The sequence below is a fragment of the Periophthalmus magnuspinnatus genome, chromosome 1 (assembly GCF_009829125.3).
Source record: "Periophthalmus magnuspinnatus isolate fPerMag1 chromosome 1, fPerMag1.2.pri, whole genome shotgun sequence".
Lineage (NCBI taxonomy): Eukaryota > Metazoa > Chordata > Actinopteri > Gobiiformes > Gobiidae > Periophthalmus > Periophthalmus magnuspinnatus.
Genome location: NC_047126.1, coordinates 35,495,897 through 35,508,415, shown reverse-complemented (window position 1 = coordinate 35,508,415; position 12,519 = coordinate 35,495,897). Strand labels below are relative to the sequence as shown.

The following is a 12,519-nucleotide window of genomic DNA, read 5'->3' as shown; positions in this document are numbered from 1 at the left end:
AACTTCATTACAATTGTTAATTACAAAAACACTGGACTTGACAGACAATTTTTTGTGATAATTTGGTATTTTGGTTCCAGACAGTTATCCAATCAGAAAGCAGAATGAGCCTTATGACTCATTTGGGTTGCCAGGTTCAGTGCTGAAATCCAGTTGTTTTAGGCTCAAAACAACCGGATATCAGCACTGAACCTGGCAATAAGAAGATAAGAAATTTTAAATCTAACAAATGTTTTCCCTGATCATTTTTATAAGTGACAAGGTCCATTCTCCAGCTCTCCAACATCTGGGAGGGCATCTGACACACTACCACATCTGCAGATTCACTAGAGACATTTGACCTGCCGCTCACTCAAATACTACAGGGACACAGGAGGAACCCAGGGCATCTGACACACAGGGACAGTGGAGGACGGGAGGGCATCTGACACACAGGGACAGTGGAGGATGGGAGGGCATCTGACACACAGGGAGGTGGAGGATGGGAGGGCATCTGAATGAAAGGCGGAGTCTATGAGCTCACAGTTTATTGTTGCACAGACACAGACAGTCACAGAACAGAAGCAGCTCTGAGGAGGGTTCAGTCTGGGCCTTAGTCCGGGGGCCTGGACCTCTGTGGGCCGGACCGGACCTGGACTGGGCGGGGCCTGGGGGCGGGGTTTGTCCGTGGGGGGCGGGGCTCTGATCCAACATGGCGGAGGAGCGTTTTCTCGGCGGCACGGATCCGGAAGGCGCAGCGCTCACGAGAAATGGGGCATCCGACTGTAGGTTCTGAGGGGAGAGAGTACACGCACAACATGAGCCTCAAAGGTGAAAGGTCAAATCAGGCTCACTTTAGAGCAGCTGCAGAGGTTTATGTAACGCTCGTTTTTATTTTTGGTACTAGAACCAGATGTTCTAGTGTTCAGATGTTTATCCATGTTCTAGTCGCTTCTTCTCATTGAGCCTCTGAAGTTGTATTTGGAGTGATTCATGTTTGAGTTTAATCTTTAATCCACTATTTTCAAGACGCCATTTTGACGGTCTAACCTTAACCCCTAACCGAATCCTACGAGTATCAGCGTTGCATAGTCATTTTGTTATAAATGAAAAAAATGTACTGCTCTACTGTGATGTGCAGCTGTCCATAGGGGGCGCTGACAGCATGCGGCGTTTTGTTGTGATGACGTTTAGGGTGACGTCAGCTCCCATTGGACACCGCAGTTTTCAAACGCGGAGGTCAATGGATTTGTTTCTTTTTTGAAGTGGTTTTAGATGAATATTGTGATTTAAATGTGTGAATTATAACAAAATGATCCACAGAGATGAGAACCATAGAGACTCAAGCACAGTAGGTTTAAAGTGGAACTAAACACTAAATCAACATTTGTTTCGCTAATAAACTGTGTATGTGGTGTTTTAATAGTATTGTCTACAATATTTCGCAAAAACATCTTTAAAAGTAATAAAAAAGTTTGTGTTGCCTCCAGTGGCCTGTAATTTCAAGTACTACGTGACATCACACAGGACTGTCCCTATTACAGCCAGGTGTTTCAGATTACAAACACCTGGCTGAAGGGGCGGAGTTTAAAGTGTGGATACCTGTTAGACCAAAAGCCACCACCCCAATTTGTCAGTGTTCACGTGGCTCCGTTTCTTGGTAGTTTTATATTTACCGGTGCTTACGTGGTCTTGGCAACTTTGGTACGCTTCATCCGTTTGCGACGCATTAGCGTGACCTGGGGCCGCTTGAGTCCGGCGATCAGCAGCAGCAGACGGGGACGCGACTTGGTGAGCCAGCTTCTCAACAGCGTCCCCTTGGGAAACCTGAGGGAATTACAGCAACACAGATTCAACATGAAAGTGAAACTGCTACATGCTAAAGACACATCAGCAACACAACAGACGCACAACAGACACATGACAAACACACTACACATGACAGACACACGCAGACACACAACAGACAAACAATATACTACAGACACACAACAGACACACTACAAACACACAATACACTACAGACTCACGACAGACAGAAAACAGACACATGACAAACACACTACACACGACAGATACATGACGGACACACTACAGACACAAAACAGACACTACAGACACACTACACGACAGACACATGACAGACACACTAAAGACACACAGGACAGACACACTACAGACACACACAACAGACACACGACAGACACACTAAAGACACACATGACAGACACACAGGACAGACACACTACAGACACACACGACAGACACACAGGATAGACACATATGAGAGACACACTACAGACACACTAAAGACACACGACAGACACACAGGATAGACACACTACACGACAGACACACTAAAGACACACGACAGACACACTAAAGACACACGACAGACACACTAAAGACACACGACAGACACACTAAAGACACACGACAGACACACTAAAGACACACGACAGACACACTAAAGACACATGGCAGACACACAGGACAGACATGCTACAGACACACACAACAGACACACACGACAGACACACTAAAGACACACATGACAGACACACTAAAGTCACACAGCACACGCACAACAGACACACTTTTTCAATACTATGTCCAAATGTGAGTCTGGTCACTGGTGAATTTCTCTATTTTCAAATGGGTGTGATTAACCGCTGGATTAGCCAATCAGGGACAGACATGGCCATCTGTGTTGGAAATAATACATAAAAAATGGAATGAAATGGTTTTTAGCCCCCTGTGATATATATATATATATATATATATATATATATATATATATATATATATATATCTCCTGGGAGTCGAACCCAGGACCTTCTGGCTGTGAGGCTGAAACACTAATCAGTCAATCAGAGGTTCTGGTGTGGAAGACAAAAACTACATTACTTCTGCTCACTCAGACGAGAATAATCATTGACTTGGCATTATACAAACCAGATCGTCTGAGGTCTCAGCCCTGATATTAAAGCTCATACAAAAGTGACTCTTGTGGCTTTAAGTCATGTTCTACTTCTCAAAAACAGATCTGGAGTTGTGTTTTGTTTCATTCACACATGTTTGAGTAACACTTTATTATTAGTCTGTCTACATCTCCAAAGCTCAAAATGCTCTGTTCCACCTTGTGATGTCATGAAGTGGTAGTTAACGGCTCCTTTTACCTTTAGTTCAGTAGAGATGGGCAACTCCAGGGCTGAAATTATCCAAATGATTCTAGTGAAGGTGTATGTTTTTAAAACAGTGCAGCACTTCCTGTATTAGCACCTAATGACATCACATGGTGGAACAGAGTGTTTTCTGTTTAAATATGCAAGTTTGTTTGTGTGTTAAACATGTGAGAATAGAGAAATATGTGTCCTTTAAAGTGAGTCAACAACAGCGACAAATACATTTTCATTTGGGCATTCACTATTCTGTAACCAAATTCTTTTTCAAAGTATTCTTCCCATCACTGGAAATTCCCCTGCAGGAATTGAACCATCAACCTCTACCCAAAAAGCAGCCTAACCATGAGAATACAAAAGAGAGAGAAGAAAGAGGGGGAGAAAAAGGGTAGAGCAGATATGCCTAAACTGTGGCCCTCAGACCAATTTTTCTTGGCCCTCAAGCTTCCAGGTGAATTGGCCCAAATACTTTACACAGTACTTTTTACTGTATATTTATGAAAATGTACTTTAACAAGCCCATATCAAATATTTAATGTGTCCCATTGAGGGTGTGAGCATGAATAAATGTGTGATGGTTCAGTCAAAGAGAGAGGAGAGAGAGAGGGGAGAGAGGAGAGAGAGGGGAGAGAGAGATGTGAGAGAGGGGAGAGAGAGATGTGAGAGAGGGGAGAGAGGAGAGAGAGAGGGGAGAGAGAGGGGAGAGAGGGGAGAGAGGAGAGAGAGAGGAGAGAGAGGGGAGAGAGGAGAGAGAGAGGTGAGAGAGAGGTGAGAGAGAGGAGAGAAAGAGGAGAGAGAGGAGAGAGAGAGAGAGGAGAGAGGAGAGAGAGGTCAGAGAGAGGTGAGAGAGGAGAGAAAGAGGAGAGAGAGGTGAGAGAGAGGAGAGAAAGAGGTGAGAGAGGAGAGAGGTGAGAGAGGAGAGAGAGAGGTGAGAGAGGAGAGAGAGGTGAGAGAGGTGAGAGAGGAGAGAGAGAGGTGAGAGAGGGGAGAGAGAGAGAGGGGAGAGAGAGAGGAGAGAAAGGGAAGAGGGAGAGAAAGAAGAGGAGGAGAGAGAGAGAGAGGGAGGTGAAGGAGGAGCGAGAGGAGAGAAACGGAAGAGGGAGAGAAGGAAGAAGAGAAGAGAGGAGAGAGAAAGAGGCAGAAGAGAGAGGAGAGAGGGGAGGAGAAAAAGAGGGAGGAGCAAGAGGAGAGAGGGGGAAGATTGAGTGAAAGAAGAAGAGGAGAGGGAGGAGTGAGAGGAGAGAGAGGGAAGAGGGAGAGAACGAAGAAGAGGAGAGAGAGGAGAGGGAGGAGAAGGAGAAAAAGAGGGAGGAGAGAGAAGAGAGGGAGGAGAGAGGGGAGGAGAAAAAGAGGGAATAGAGAGAGGGGAGAGGGAGAGAAAGAGAGAGGAGAGAAAGGAGAGAGAGCGAAAGAGGGAGGAGAGAGAGGAGAGAGGGGAGAGAGGAGAGTCCAGAATGGTCAGTGCTGTGCTGGTCAGATGGATCTAGAGCTTTGTCCAGAGCAAAACAACAGCTCCACCCTCCAGCAGTCGCAATACAAAACGCTAGACTGTGTTAGCCTGTGTTAGCTTCTGTTAGCCTGTGTTAGACTCTGCTAGCATGTGTTAGCCTGTGTTAGCCTGTGTTATCCTGTGCTAGCCTGTGTTATCCTGTGCTAGCCTGTGTTAGCCTCTGCTAGCCTGTGTTAGCCTCTGCTAGCCTGTGTTGGACAGTGCTAGCCTGTGTTAGCCTCTGCTAGCCTGTGTTAGCCTGTGTTGGACAGTGCTAGCCTGTGTTAGCCTCTGCTAGCCTGTGTTAGCCTGTGTTGGACAGTGCTAGCCTGTGTTAGCTGTCGCTAGCCTGTGTCCTCCTGTGCTAGCCTGTCCTAGTCTGTGTTAGCCTGTTGCACACAGGTTAAAAGCTTACTGAAGCAAACTTATAACATAATATACTTTTACTATGTCCAACTTCTGTCCAAAAATGTTCCAAGAGCTTTAAGACACGCTAAATAGGTGAAACATCTCCATAGCAACCCTCTGAACAATGATTAATATTTATTTGAAATCTTAACTTTTCCTGAATTGCTTCAGACAAGGAAACGTTCAAAATCACATTTTTCCACTTGTGTGGACAACTTGATCGAGTTTGAAATGAACCATCGTTAATCCAAAACATTCAAACAGAAAAAAGATTTAACATCAAATTCCAGCTGCAGATTTAGTAAGACAAAAAAGTTTAATAATCTCTATCTGTGCCTCTTTAAAGCACAGATAGAATGCTCATGAGGTAAAAGACTTTAATAAACAATCTTTAGTTTTGAAAATCTATGGCAAAAATAAAATAATTCAACTTCCAGAGCCAAGGGTTAAAGAGGTGGGGCGCTGTGGTCCCTGTGCAGTTTGGTAGCACGCGATATCACAATGAAAATAAAATAAACAAACTACAGGGGACGTGGAGGTCACTGTGCAGTGAGATAATACTGTGATATGACAGTGAAAAGAGGTTACAATATGGACGAAAAAAGAAAATCTGAGCTCATTTGTAACATGTGACTCCAAAGGGTTTTAAAAAAAAACATCTAAACTTCAAAATGTTTAAACGTCTAAACTTCTAATGGTGTGTTCACATCAGAGCGTCGCGTTTACATGCAAAGTCTATGGTGGACACCGCCCTGCGTTTTTGCGGTGCGTCAAGTGTCAGAGTGTGCGTCTTGAGTGTTCAGGCGTTGGACACTTTGTTCGTGCATCCAAAAGTTGAAAAAGCTGAACTTTTTGGCGTTTGACCCGCAACGTCAATCAATCAGAGACTACGCTCCAGTGACAAAGCAACATCATTATCTGGAAAAAGTAGAAAGACATCAGCCACAAACTAGTGGCAACTTAATTATGCAGAGTGCACTGGCTAGCATAAAGGCTAGTCACAGATCCAGACACGCCACTGAGCCGATCACCTCTGTTGATGTCTTTTATGTAAAAAATACATAAAAGTCACTCTCTCAACCTGGTCTGCAGCGTTCACAAAGAGAAAAAACAAAACATCCAAAGGCACTCGCAATTCACAATGGACGCCATGGTGTCCAGGGCGTCCATGACACGCATCGGAGGCATCTTCCCTCAAATGCAATAGCATCCAACTAGAGCAGCCTGGGGGCCAAATGCGGCCCTCAGACCAATTTTTCTTGGCCCTCAAGCTTCCAGGTGAATTGGCCCATATTACTTTAAACAGTACTTTTTACTGTATATTTCTGAAAATCTACTTTAACAGGCCCATATCAAATATTTAACTTGTCCTATTGAGGATGTAAACATGAATAACAGTCTAGTGGTTCAGTCTAACCTGTAATAAACACACAGATTTGAAGTATTCACTATATTCATGACCAGTCTATGGCCCTCAATTGGCCTTTAGCTTTGTCTGTGCTTTTATAGGTGGCCCTCAATGAGAAAAGTTTGGACACCCCTGAACTAGAGGCGTCCAACGCATTCTTGACACCCTGAAGTGAACGCACCATAAACAGCCAAACATCTAAACGTCAAAACTTCTAAACGTCTAAACTTCTAAACATGTAACTGTCTAAACCAGGGGCCGGGAACCTATGGCTCGCGAGCCAGACATGGCTCTTTTGATGACTGCATCTGGCTCTCAGATAAATCTTAGCTGACATTTGTGAACACAATAAGTAATGAATAATTTACACATAAATACAGAAGTAATCAAATCAAGTAATTCTCAAAAATGAACAATACTACGGTAACACGTTCTCACAGCACGTGCTGTTTTTCCTTGTGCGCTCTATCGCTCTTAAAGTGACGGTAACATATTTACATAAAACTTTAATAATGACAATCCTAAGATATTTTCCAAAATCAACATTAATGCAATAAAACAAGTGTAGCGTATACATATAAATCAAATATTAACATAAAACATCATTTATTAACATTAAAATATTAACACTCTGAATTTGCGCATTACCAAACGTCAACCAAAACTTGGCTCCCACAGATGTTATTAAAACAAATATTAACAATACAGTCAGAGACTTCTTATACTCTAAAATGGTTGGTCTTGTTTAAAAAATCACACATTTAGTTGTATTCAGAGTTAAAACATATTGTATGGCTCTCACGGAAATACATTTTAAAATATGTGACTTTTTTTGGCTCTCTCGGCTAAAAAGGTTCCCGACCCCTGGTCTAAACGTTTAATACTTCTAAATGTTTAAACTTCTAAAGATTTAAACTTCTAAACGTTTAAACTTCTAAACATCTAAAAGTCTAAACGTCTAAACGTCTAAACTTCTAAACGTCTAAACTTCTAAATGTCTAAACTTCTAAATGTCTAAACTTCTAAACGTCTAAAGTTCTTGGGGAAAAAAACTCACTGAAAAAGTCTTTTTGGTATTAAAACATCTGTCACAGCGCTGGAAGAAGTACTCAAATCTAAAGTAAAAGTACAGATACCTTTGCTATGGTATGATAAAAGTAAAGTATCACATGGAAAAACTCTATTTAAGTAAAAGTATTAAAGTACCTGTTTACAAATGTACTTTACTAAAAGTAAAAGATTTTGAGTGTAATAAACCTTCAAATGTGGTGATTTTGATAAAGATTTGAGCTGAATTTTGTTCAACAGAAACAATTGAATCAATCGTTTTTTTTTCAGTTTTTATTTGTATATTTTTGATTTGCTCAAATTATGAACATGTTAAAAATAAACCCTCTTCCTTTTCAGCAGGTCTCACACAACGATAAAAATACTTCTATTTTTTAGTGCAGTTCAAAAATGTAGTGGAGTAGAAAGTACAGATACTGTATACTTTGTAAAACGTACTTAAGTAAAGATAATTGTACTTAACTTTACTACTTTTACTTTGTTGTTCCACCTCTTGAGACACAAAGATAAATCCTAAATCTGCAGCGTGCCACAGCAAGACAAGATAAACGGATAAAGAATGAAGGAGAGAAGGAGGAAAGAAGGAGGAGAGGAGGAGGAGAAAGAGTGGAAGAGGAGCAGGAGAGAAGGAGTAGAGGAGGAGAAGGAGGTGAGTAGAGAAGAAGGAAGAGAAGAGGAGGAAGAGAGGAAGAGAAGAGGAAGAGAGGAGGACGAGTGTTCTTACCAATTGACCCCGCACATTTGTTAGTTCTGCCCCCGTCGCTCTGATCCTCTGCAGTTATGAACCACACACCAGAAAATTCAGCTGAACTCACAACAACAGGAACAAACTCTGTGCCTCTGAGCTGGGGGCCCGCGGAAAGGAGGGGGGGAGGGGCCGCGGAGGGGTGTGGAGGGGGATGGAGGGGGGGGGCACCTGTGTACAGCAAGGACACAATGACAGCATTCATCTGTGGCAGCTGCGCAGACAGACCCGGGCTCACCTGCGCAGACAGACCCGGGCTCACCTGCGCAGACAGACCCGGGCTCACCTGCGCAGACAGACCCGGGCTCACCTGCGCAGACAGACCCGGGCTCACCTGCGCAGACAGACCCGGGCTCACCTGCGCAGAGGAAGGAGACAGTGGCTGATATTAAGTTGATCCAAATGGCCTTGTCAGACAAACGTGCTAAATTCCAAGCACTTTTACTGTCACAGTGGACTGCATCAGTCGGCCCGAGGTCGGTCGCATTCACCTGCACTCGCCCTGGCCAGAGTGTAAGTGGAGCCACTGAGAGAGCAGTGGAGATCCCAGAACTCAGACCTGACCAGTGTGAAAACCACCTCAGTCTCAGTCCTCCTCCTCTGTGTCTCAGGCCAAACTCAGACACATTTGTCCAATCAGATTTGTTTATTTTAGTGACACATGTCAAACGAAGGAGCTCATTGGTCACCATCATTTACAATCAAAATCACATTTCTCTCTTCTAAGATGAACAGTTTAGTTCTTTGCTCGCTGATTCTGCAGAAGTTCTCCATGTTTTCCTCCTCTGATTGTTGGAGCAGACTACAGCCAATGGTGTAAAAGTGTTTTTAACAAAAAATAGATCTTGTCGGTAGAGGTTGTCAGCAGCAGGCAGGAGATGGATCACAGGGAGGACCGAAGGCGGCAGTAGGGAAATCTGGAGCAACAGAAAAATTTGATAAGTTTTAGGAAAACAAATCATAAAATTTCAAGTAAGTGTCAAAGTGAATTAGTAGTAGTACTAACTGTAACCAGGTTTATGTTCTGGCACCGAGGAGATGTCTGGAGAATCTTTAGAAGCCACTTGATTGTAGAGAGGGCACAGCTTGGACTGTGACAGTACGTCTTCCCCTATGGACGCCCCCTGACAGCCCACCACGTTTCTCTGAATGAAGGCGGTAGAAGTCCCATATCAAGGAAGGGTCCAAAATGTGTCTGCGGGGCACCCAACACTGCTTCTTCAGACCCTTCATAACCCTCCCGATTCACCAAAAATTGCACCCACAATCCCATCGTCGGACATCAAGGAGTAGGCAGGGTGGTCATTGATCAACCTGGGAGGAGGCAAGGGTGGACAGGGAGGGAGCAAGGTACTGGACTGGACAGGTTTGACCAAGGTAGTAATGGAAGGTAGAATGGATCTTTAGTGATCTGGGAAGCTTTAAATGATCACCCTCTCCATCTCGAATGGTCCTACAATTTCTTAGACTCCACCTTAAGAGGCAGATCCTTAATAGAAAGCCATACTCTTTGTCCAGGTGAGTATGATTTTCTCCAGATTTGGTGACAATGGCGGAGGTGATCCTGACCTGAAGGAACTGCCGGATCTCTGTCCTGGTCTGTAAACAAAGCTACACCCAGAGAGGAGTTGAACAGGGCGTTATGAGCATATTCTACCAAGGGAAGATGAACACGAAGCTGGACGGATTGGCAGAGGACACACCGTGAAGCGCTACCTCCACCTGCTGATTACTTCTCTCTGTCAGAAACAATGTCAGAGGGGATTCCATGAAGCCGGAATACATGGTTCACCAACAGGTCAGGAATGAAACAAGCAGCCTTGGAAAACCTATCAGCAATGGTGATTATTACATTATGCCCATTGGAGGGGAATGCCGGTAACGAAATCTAGCACAAAGTGGGATCAAGGATGGTTTGGAATGGGTAGAGGCTGCAATAATGCTGAAGGGACCATATTAGAAGTGTTACTCTGGGAACACACTGAGCAAGCTAATTTCCATTTCCATTGTGGGCCACCAGAATTTGTGCCGCAGGATAGATAGGGTGCGGTTGACTCTTGGGTGGCATGTAAGGTGAGTGCAATGAGCCCACTGAAGGACATCAGCACGGGCTGGGTTAGGGACAAACAAGCAGTTAGGAGGTCCTGTGCCAGGATCAGGGTAGGGCAGCACCCTTGAATCCAATCCTTAAGGCTTAGTTTAATGGTCAGGAGCTCTCGTTTGCCAATATCATAGCTTCTCTTTGCGGATGAAAGCTTATGATGAGTGCTGAGAGATTATGGCACCAGAGAAAGCGACAGAAGTGGAGGTAAGTTCCGTCAGAGGGGCTTCAATGCGACAGTAGATCTGGATAGCCATTCTTGCATTTGGTCTTTGCCAATGATGTATCCTAAAAAGAGGCAGAGGTAGCATGAAACTGACACTCTTGAGCCTTGTTTTGCAGGAGCCTTGGGAGGATCTTATGGACGTGGAGCTTGTGGGTTTCAAGGACTTTGGTGAATATAAAAATGTCATCTATATAAACAAAACATATCTTCCAATATGTCCTGTAAGATTTCATTTAGCATTTAGAATATGGCAGGGAATAAGGCATTATTAAAGGCCATCTTCCACTCATCCCCCGTGTGCAAGATAAGTGTTGATCTAAATTTGTGAAGACAGTGGAACCACAGAGGAGTGAAGGCAGAACTGATTGATGGAAGTGGGCATTTGTTTTGTAATGTGATCTTATTTAAGCCCTTATAATCAAAACATGGTCTGAGTGACTTGTCCTTTTTATCAACAAATAAACAGCACCAGCAGGCTAGGAAGATGGGCTTATAATTCCTGCTGTCAAAGATTCCTGGATGTACTTCTCCATAGCTTCATTTGGGGTGTTTGGGGCGAGCTGTTTAATAAACACAGCTCCAAGGTCATGATAATCAGCTGGGACAGGTCAGAAGGATCTGGTACAGGAGCAGACTCAGAAAAAAGGGCAGATTGTAGAAAACAAGAATGACAAAAAATCTTCAATCCTTCTTCAAATCTTCTATTCTTGGAGCTGACCAGTCCGCATGTGGATAGTGCAGCTTTAACCATAGTAACCCCAAGACCAGTGGAGTGTACCTGGAAGGTGTAGGAGGCCCGGGAGTGTCTGTCCAGGGACTTCAGCTAGTATTTGTCCAATTAAAGTCTTAAATTCCAAAGGTGTGTCTAGAGCTTCTGTCTTGATTCCTAACTATTGAACAACCTTCTGGTCCAAAAAACTTTAGCCCGAGAGTCACTGAGTCCTGGCAGACTGAAGGTCTGGTCCTGTAAGATGACAGTTCCTTCAGAGTTTGATTTACTGGGAGATGAGCAGCTGCTTTTGCTAATTGCACAGTACAAGTGAAGAGAAAGTGTCCAGACTGACCTCACAGTACAAGTGAAGAGAAAGTGTCCAGACTGACCTGACAGTACAGGTGAAGAGAAAGTGTCCAGACTGACCTGACAGTACAGGTGAAGAGAAAGTGTCCAGACTGACCTGACAGTACAGGTGAAGAGAAAGTGTCCAGACTGACCTCACAGTACAAGGGAAGAGAAAGTGTCCAGACTGACCTCACAGTACAGGTGAAGAGAAAGTGTCCAGACTGACCTCACAGTACAGGTGAAGAGAAAGTGTCCAGACTGACCTCACAGTACAGGTGAAGAGAAAGTGTCCAGACTGACCTCACAGTACAGGTGAAGAGAAAGTGTCCAGACTGACCTCACAGTACAGGTGAAGAGAAAGTGTCCAGACTGACCTCAGAGTACAGGTGAAGAGAAAGTGTCCAGACTGACCTCACAGTACAGGTGAAGAGAAAGTGTCCAGACTGACCTCACAGTACAGGTGAAGAGAAAGTGTCCAGACTGAGCGCACTCGAGGCAGCTCCTTGATTTCATGCAGCCCTGGTTCTTGTCAGCAGCAGACTGGGGGGAGCAGGAGGAGCCACAGGAGGGGCTGCTGAAGGAGCTATGGCAAGTAAATTCAGTCGGAGATGGAGGCACCTTACCCTTTCTTTCTTTTTCTTTTTATCAAGTCGAAAGGACAGATCTGTGAAGTCACTGAGGTGGCTCGGAACGTTTCGGAACTCCACTTCATTTCATGGTCAGAATGCAAGGATTAGGCTGGTTGGATCACTTTTCTTTACTGAACATTAACTGTAAATCTGTGTGTATGGTTATGTAAATAAAGTAAATAAATCAAAATATTAGAAACAAAAAAGAACGATAATAACACACA

General features: G+C 44.0%; 1 long non-coding RNA gene across 1 annotated transcript; it reads right to left on the bottom strand.

Moving 5' to 3' along the window:
- Nucleotides 1–572: 572 nt before the first annotated feature.
- On the bottom strand, nt 573–8,333 carry LOC129456560 (uncharacterized). The gene is made up of 3 exons (XR_008648841.1): nt 8,259–8,333; nt 1,656–1,806; nt 573–771 (listed from the first exon to the last, which is right to left on the bottom strand). It is a non-coding gene; the product is annotated as an uncharacterized LOC129456560 (long non-coding RNA).
- Between the last annotated feature and the right edge of the window lie 4,186 nt (nt 8,334–12,519).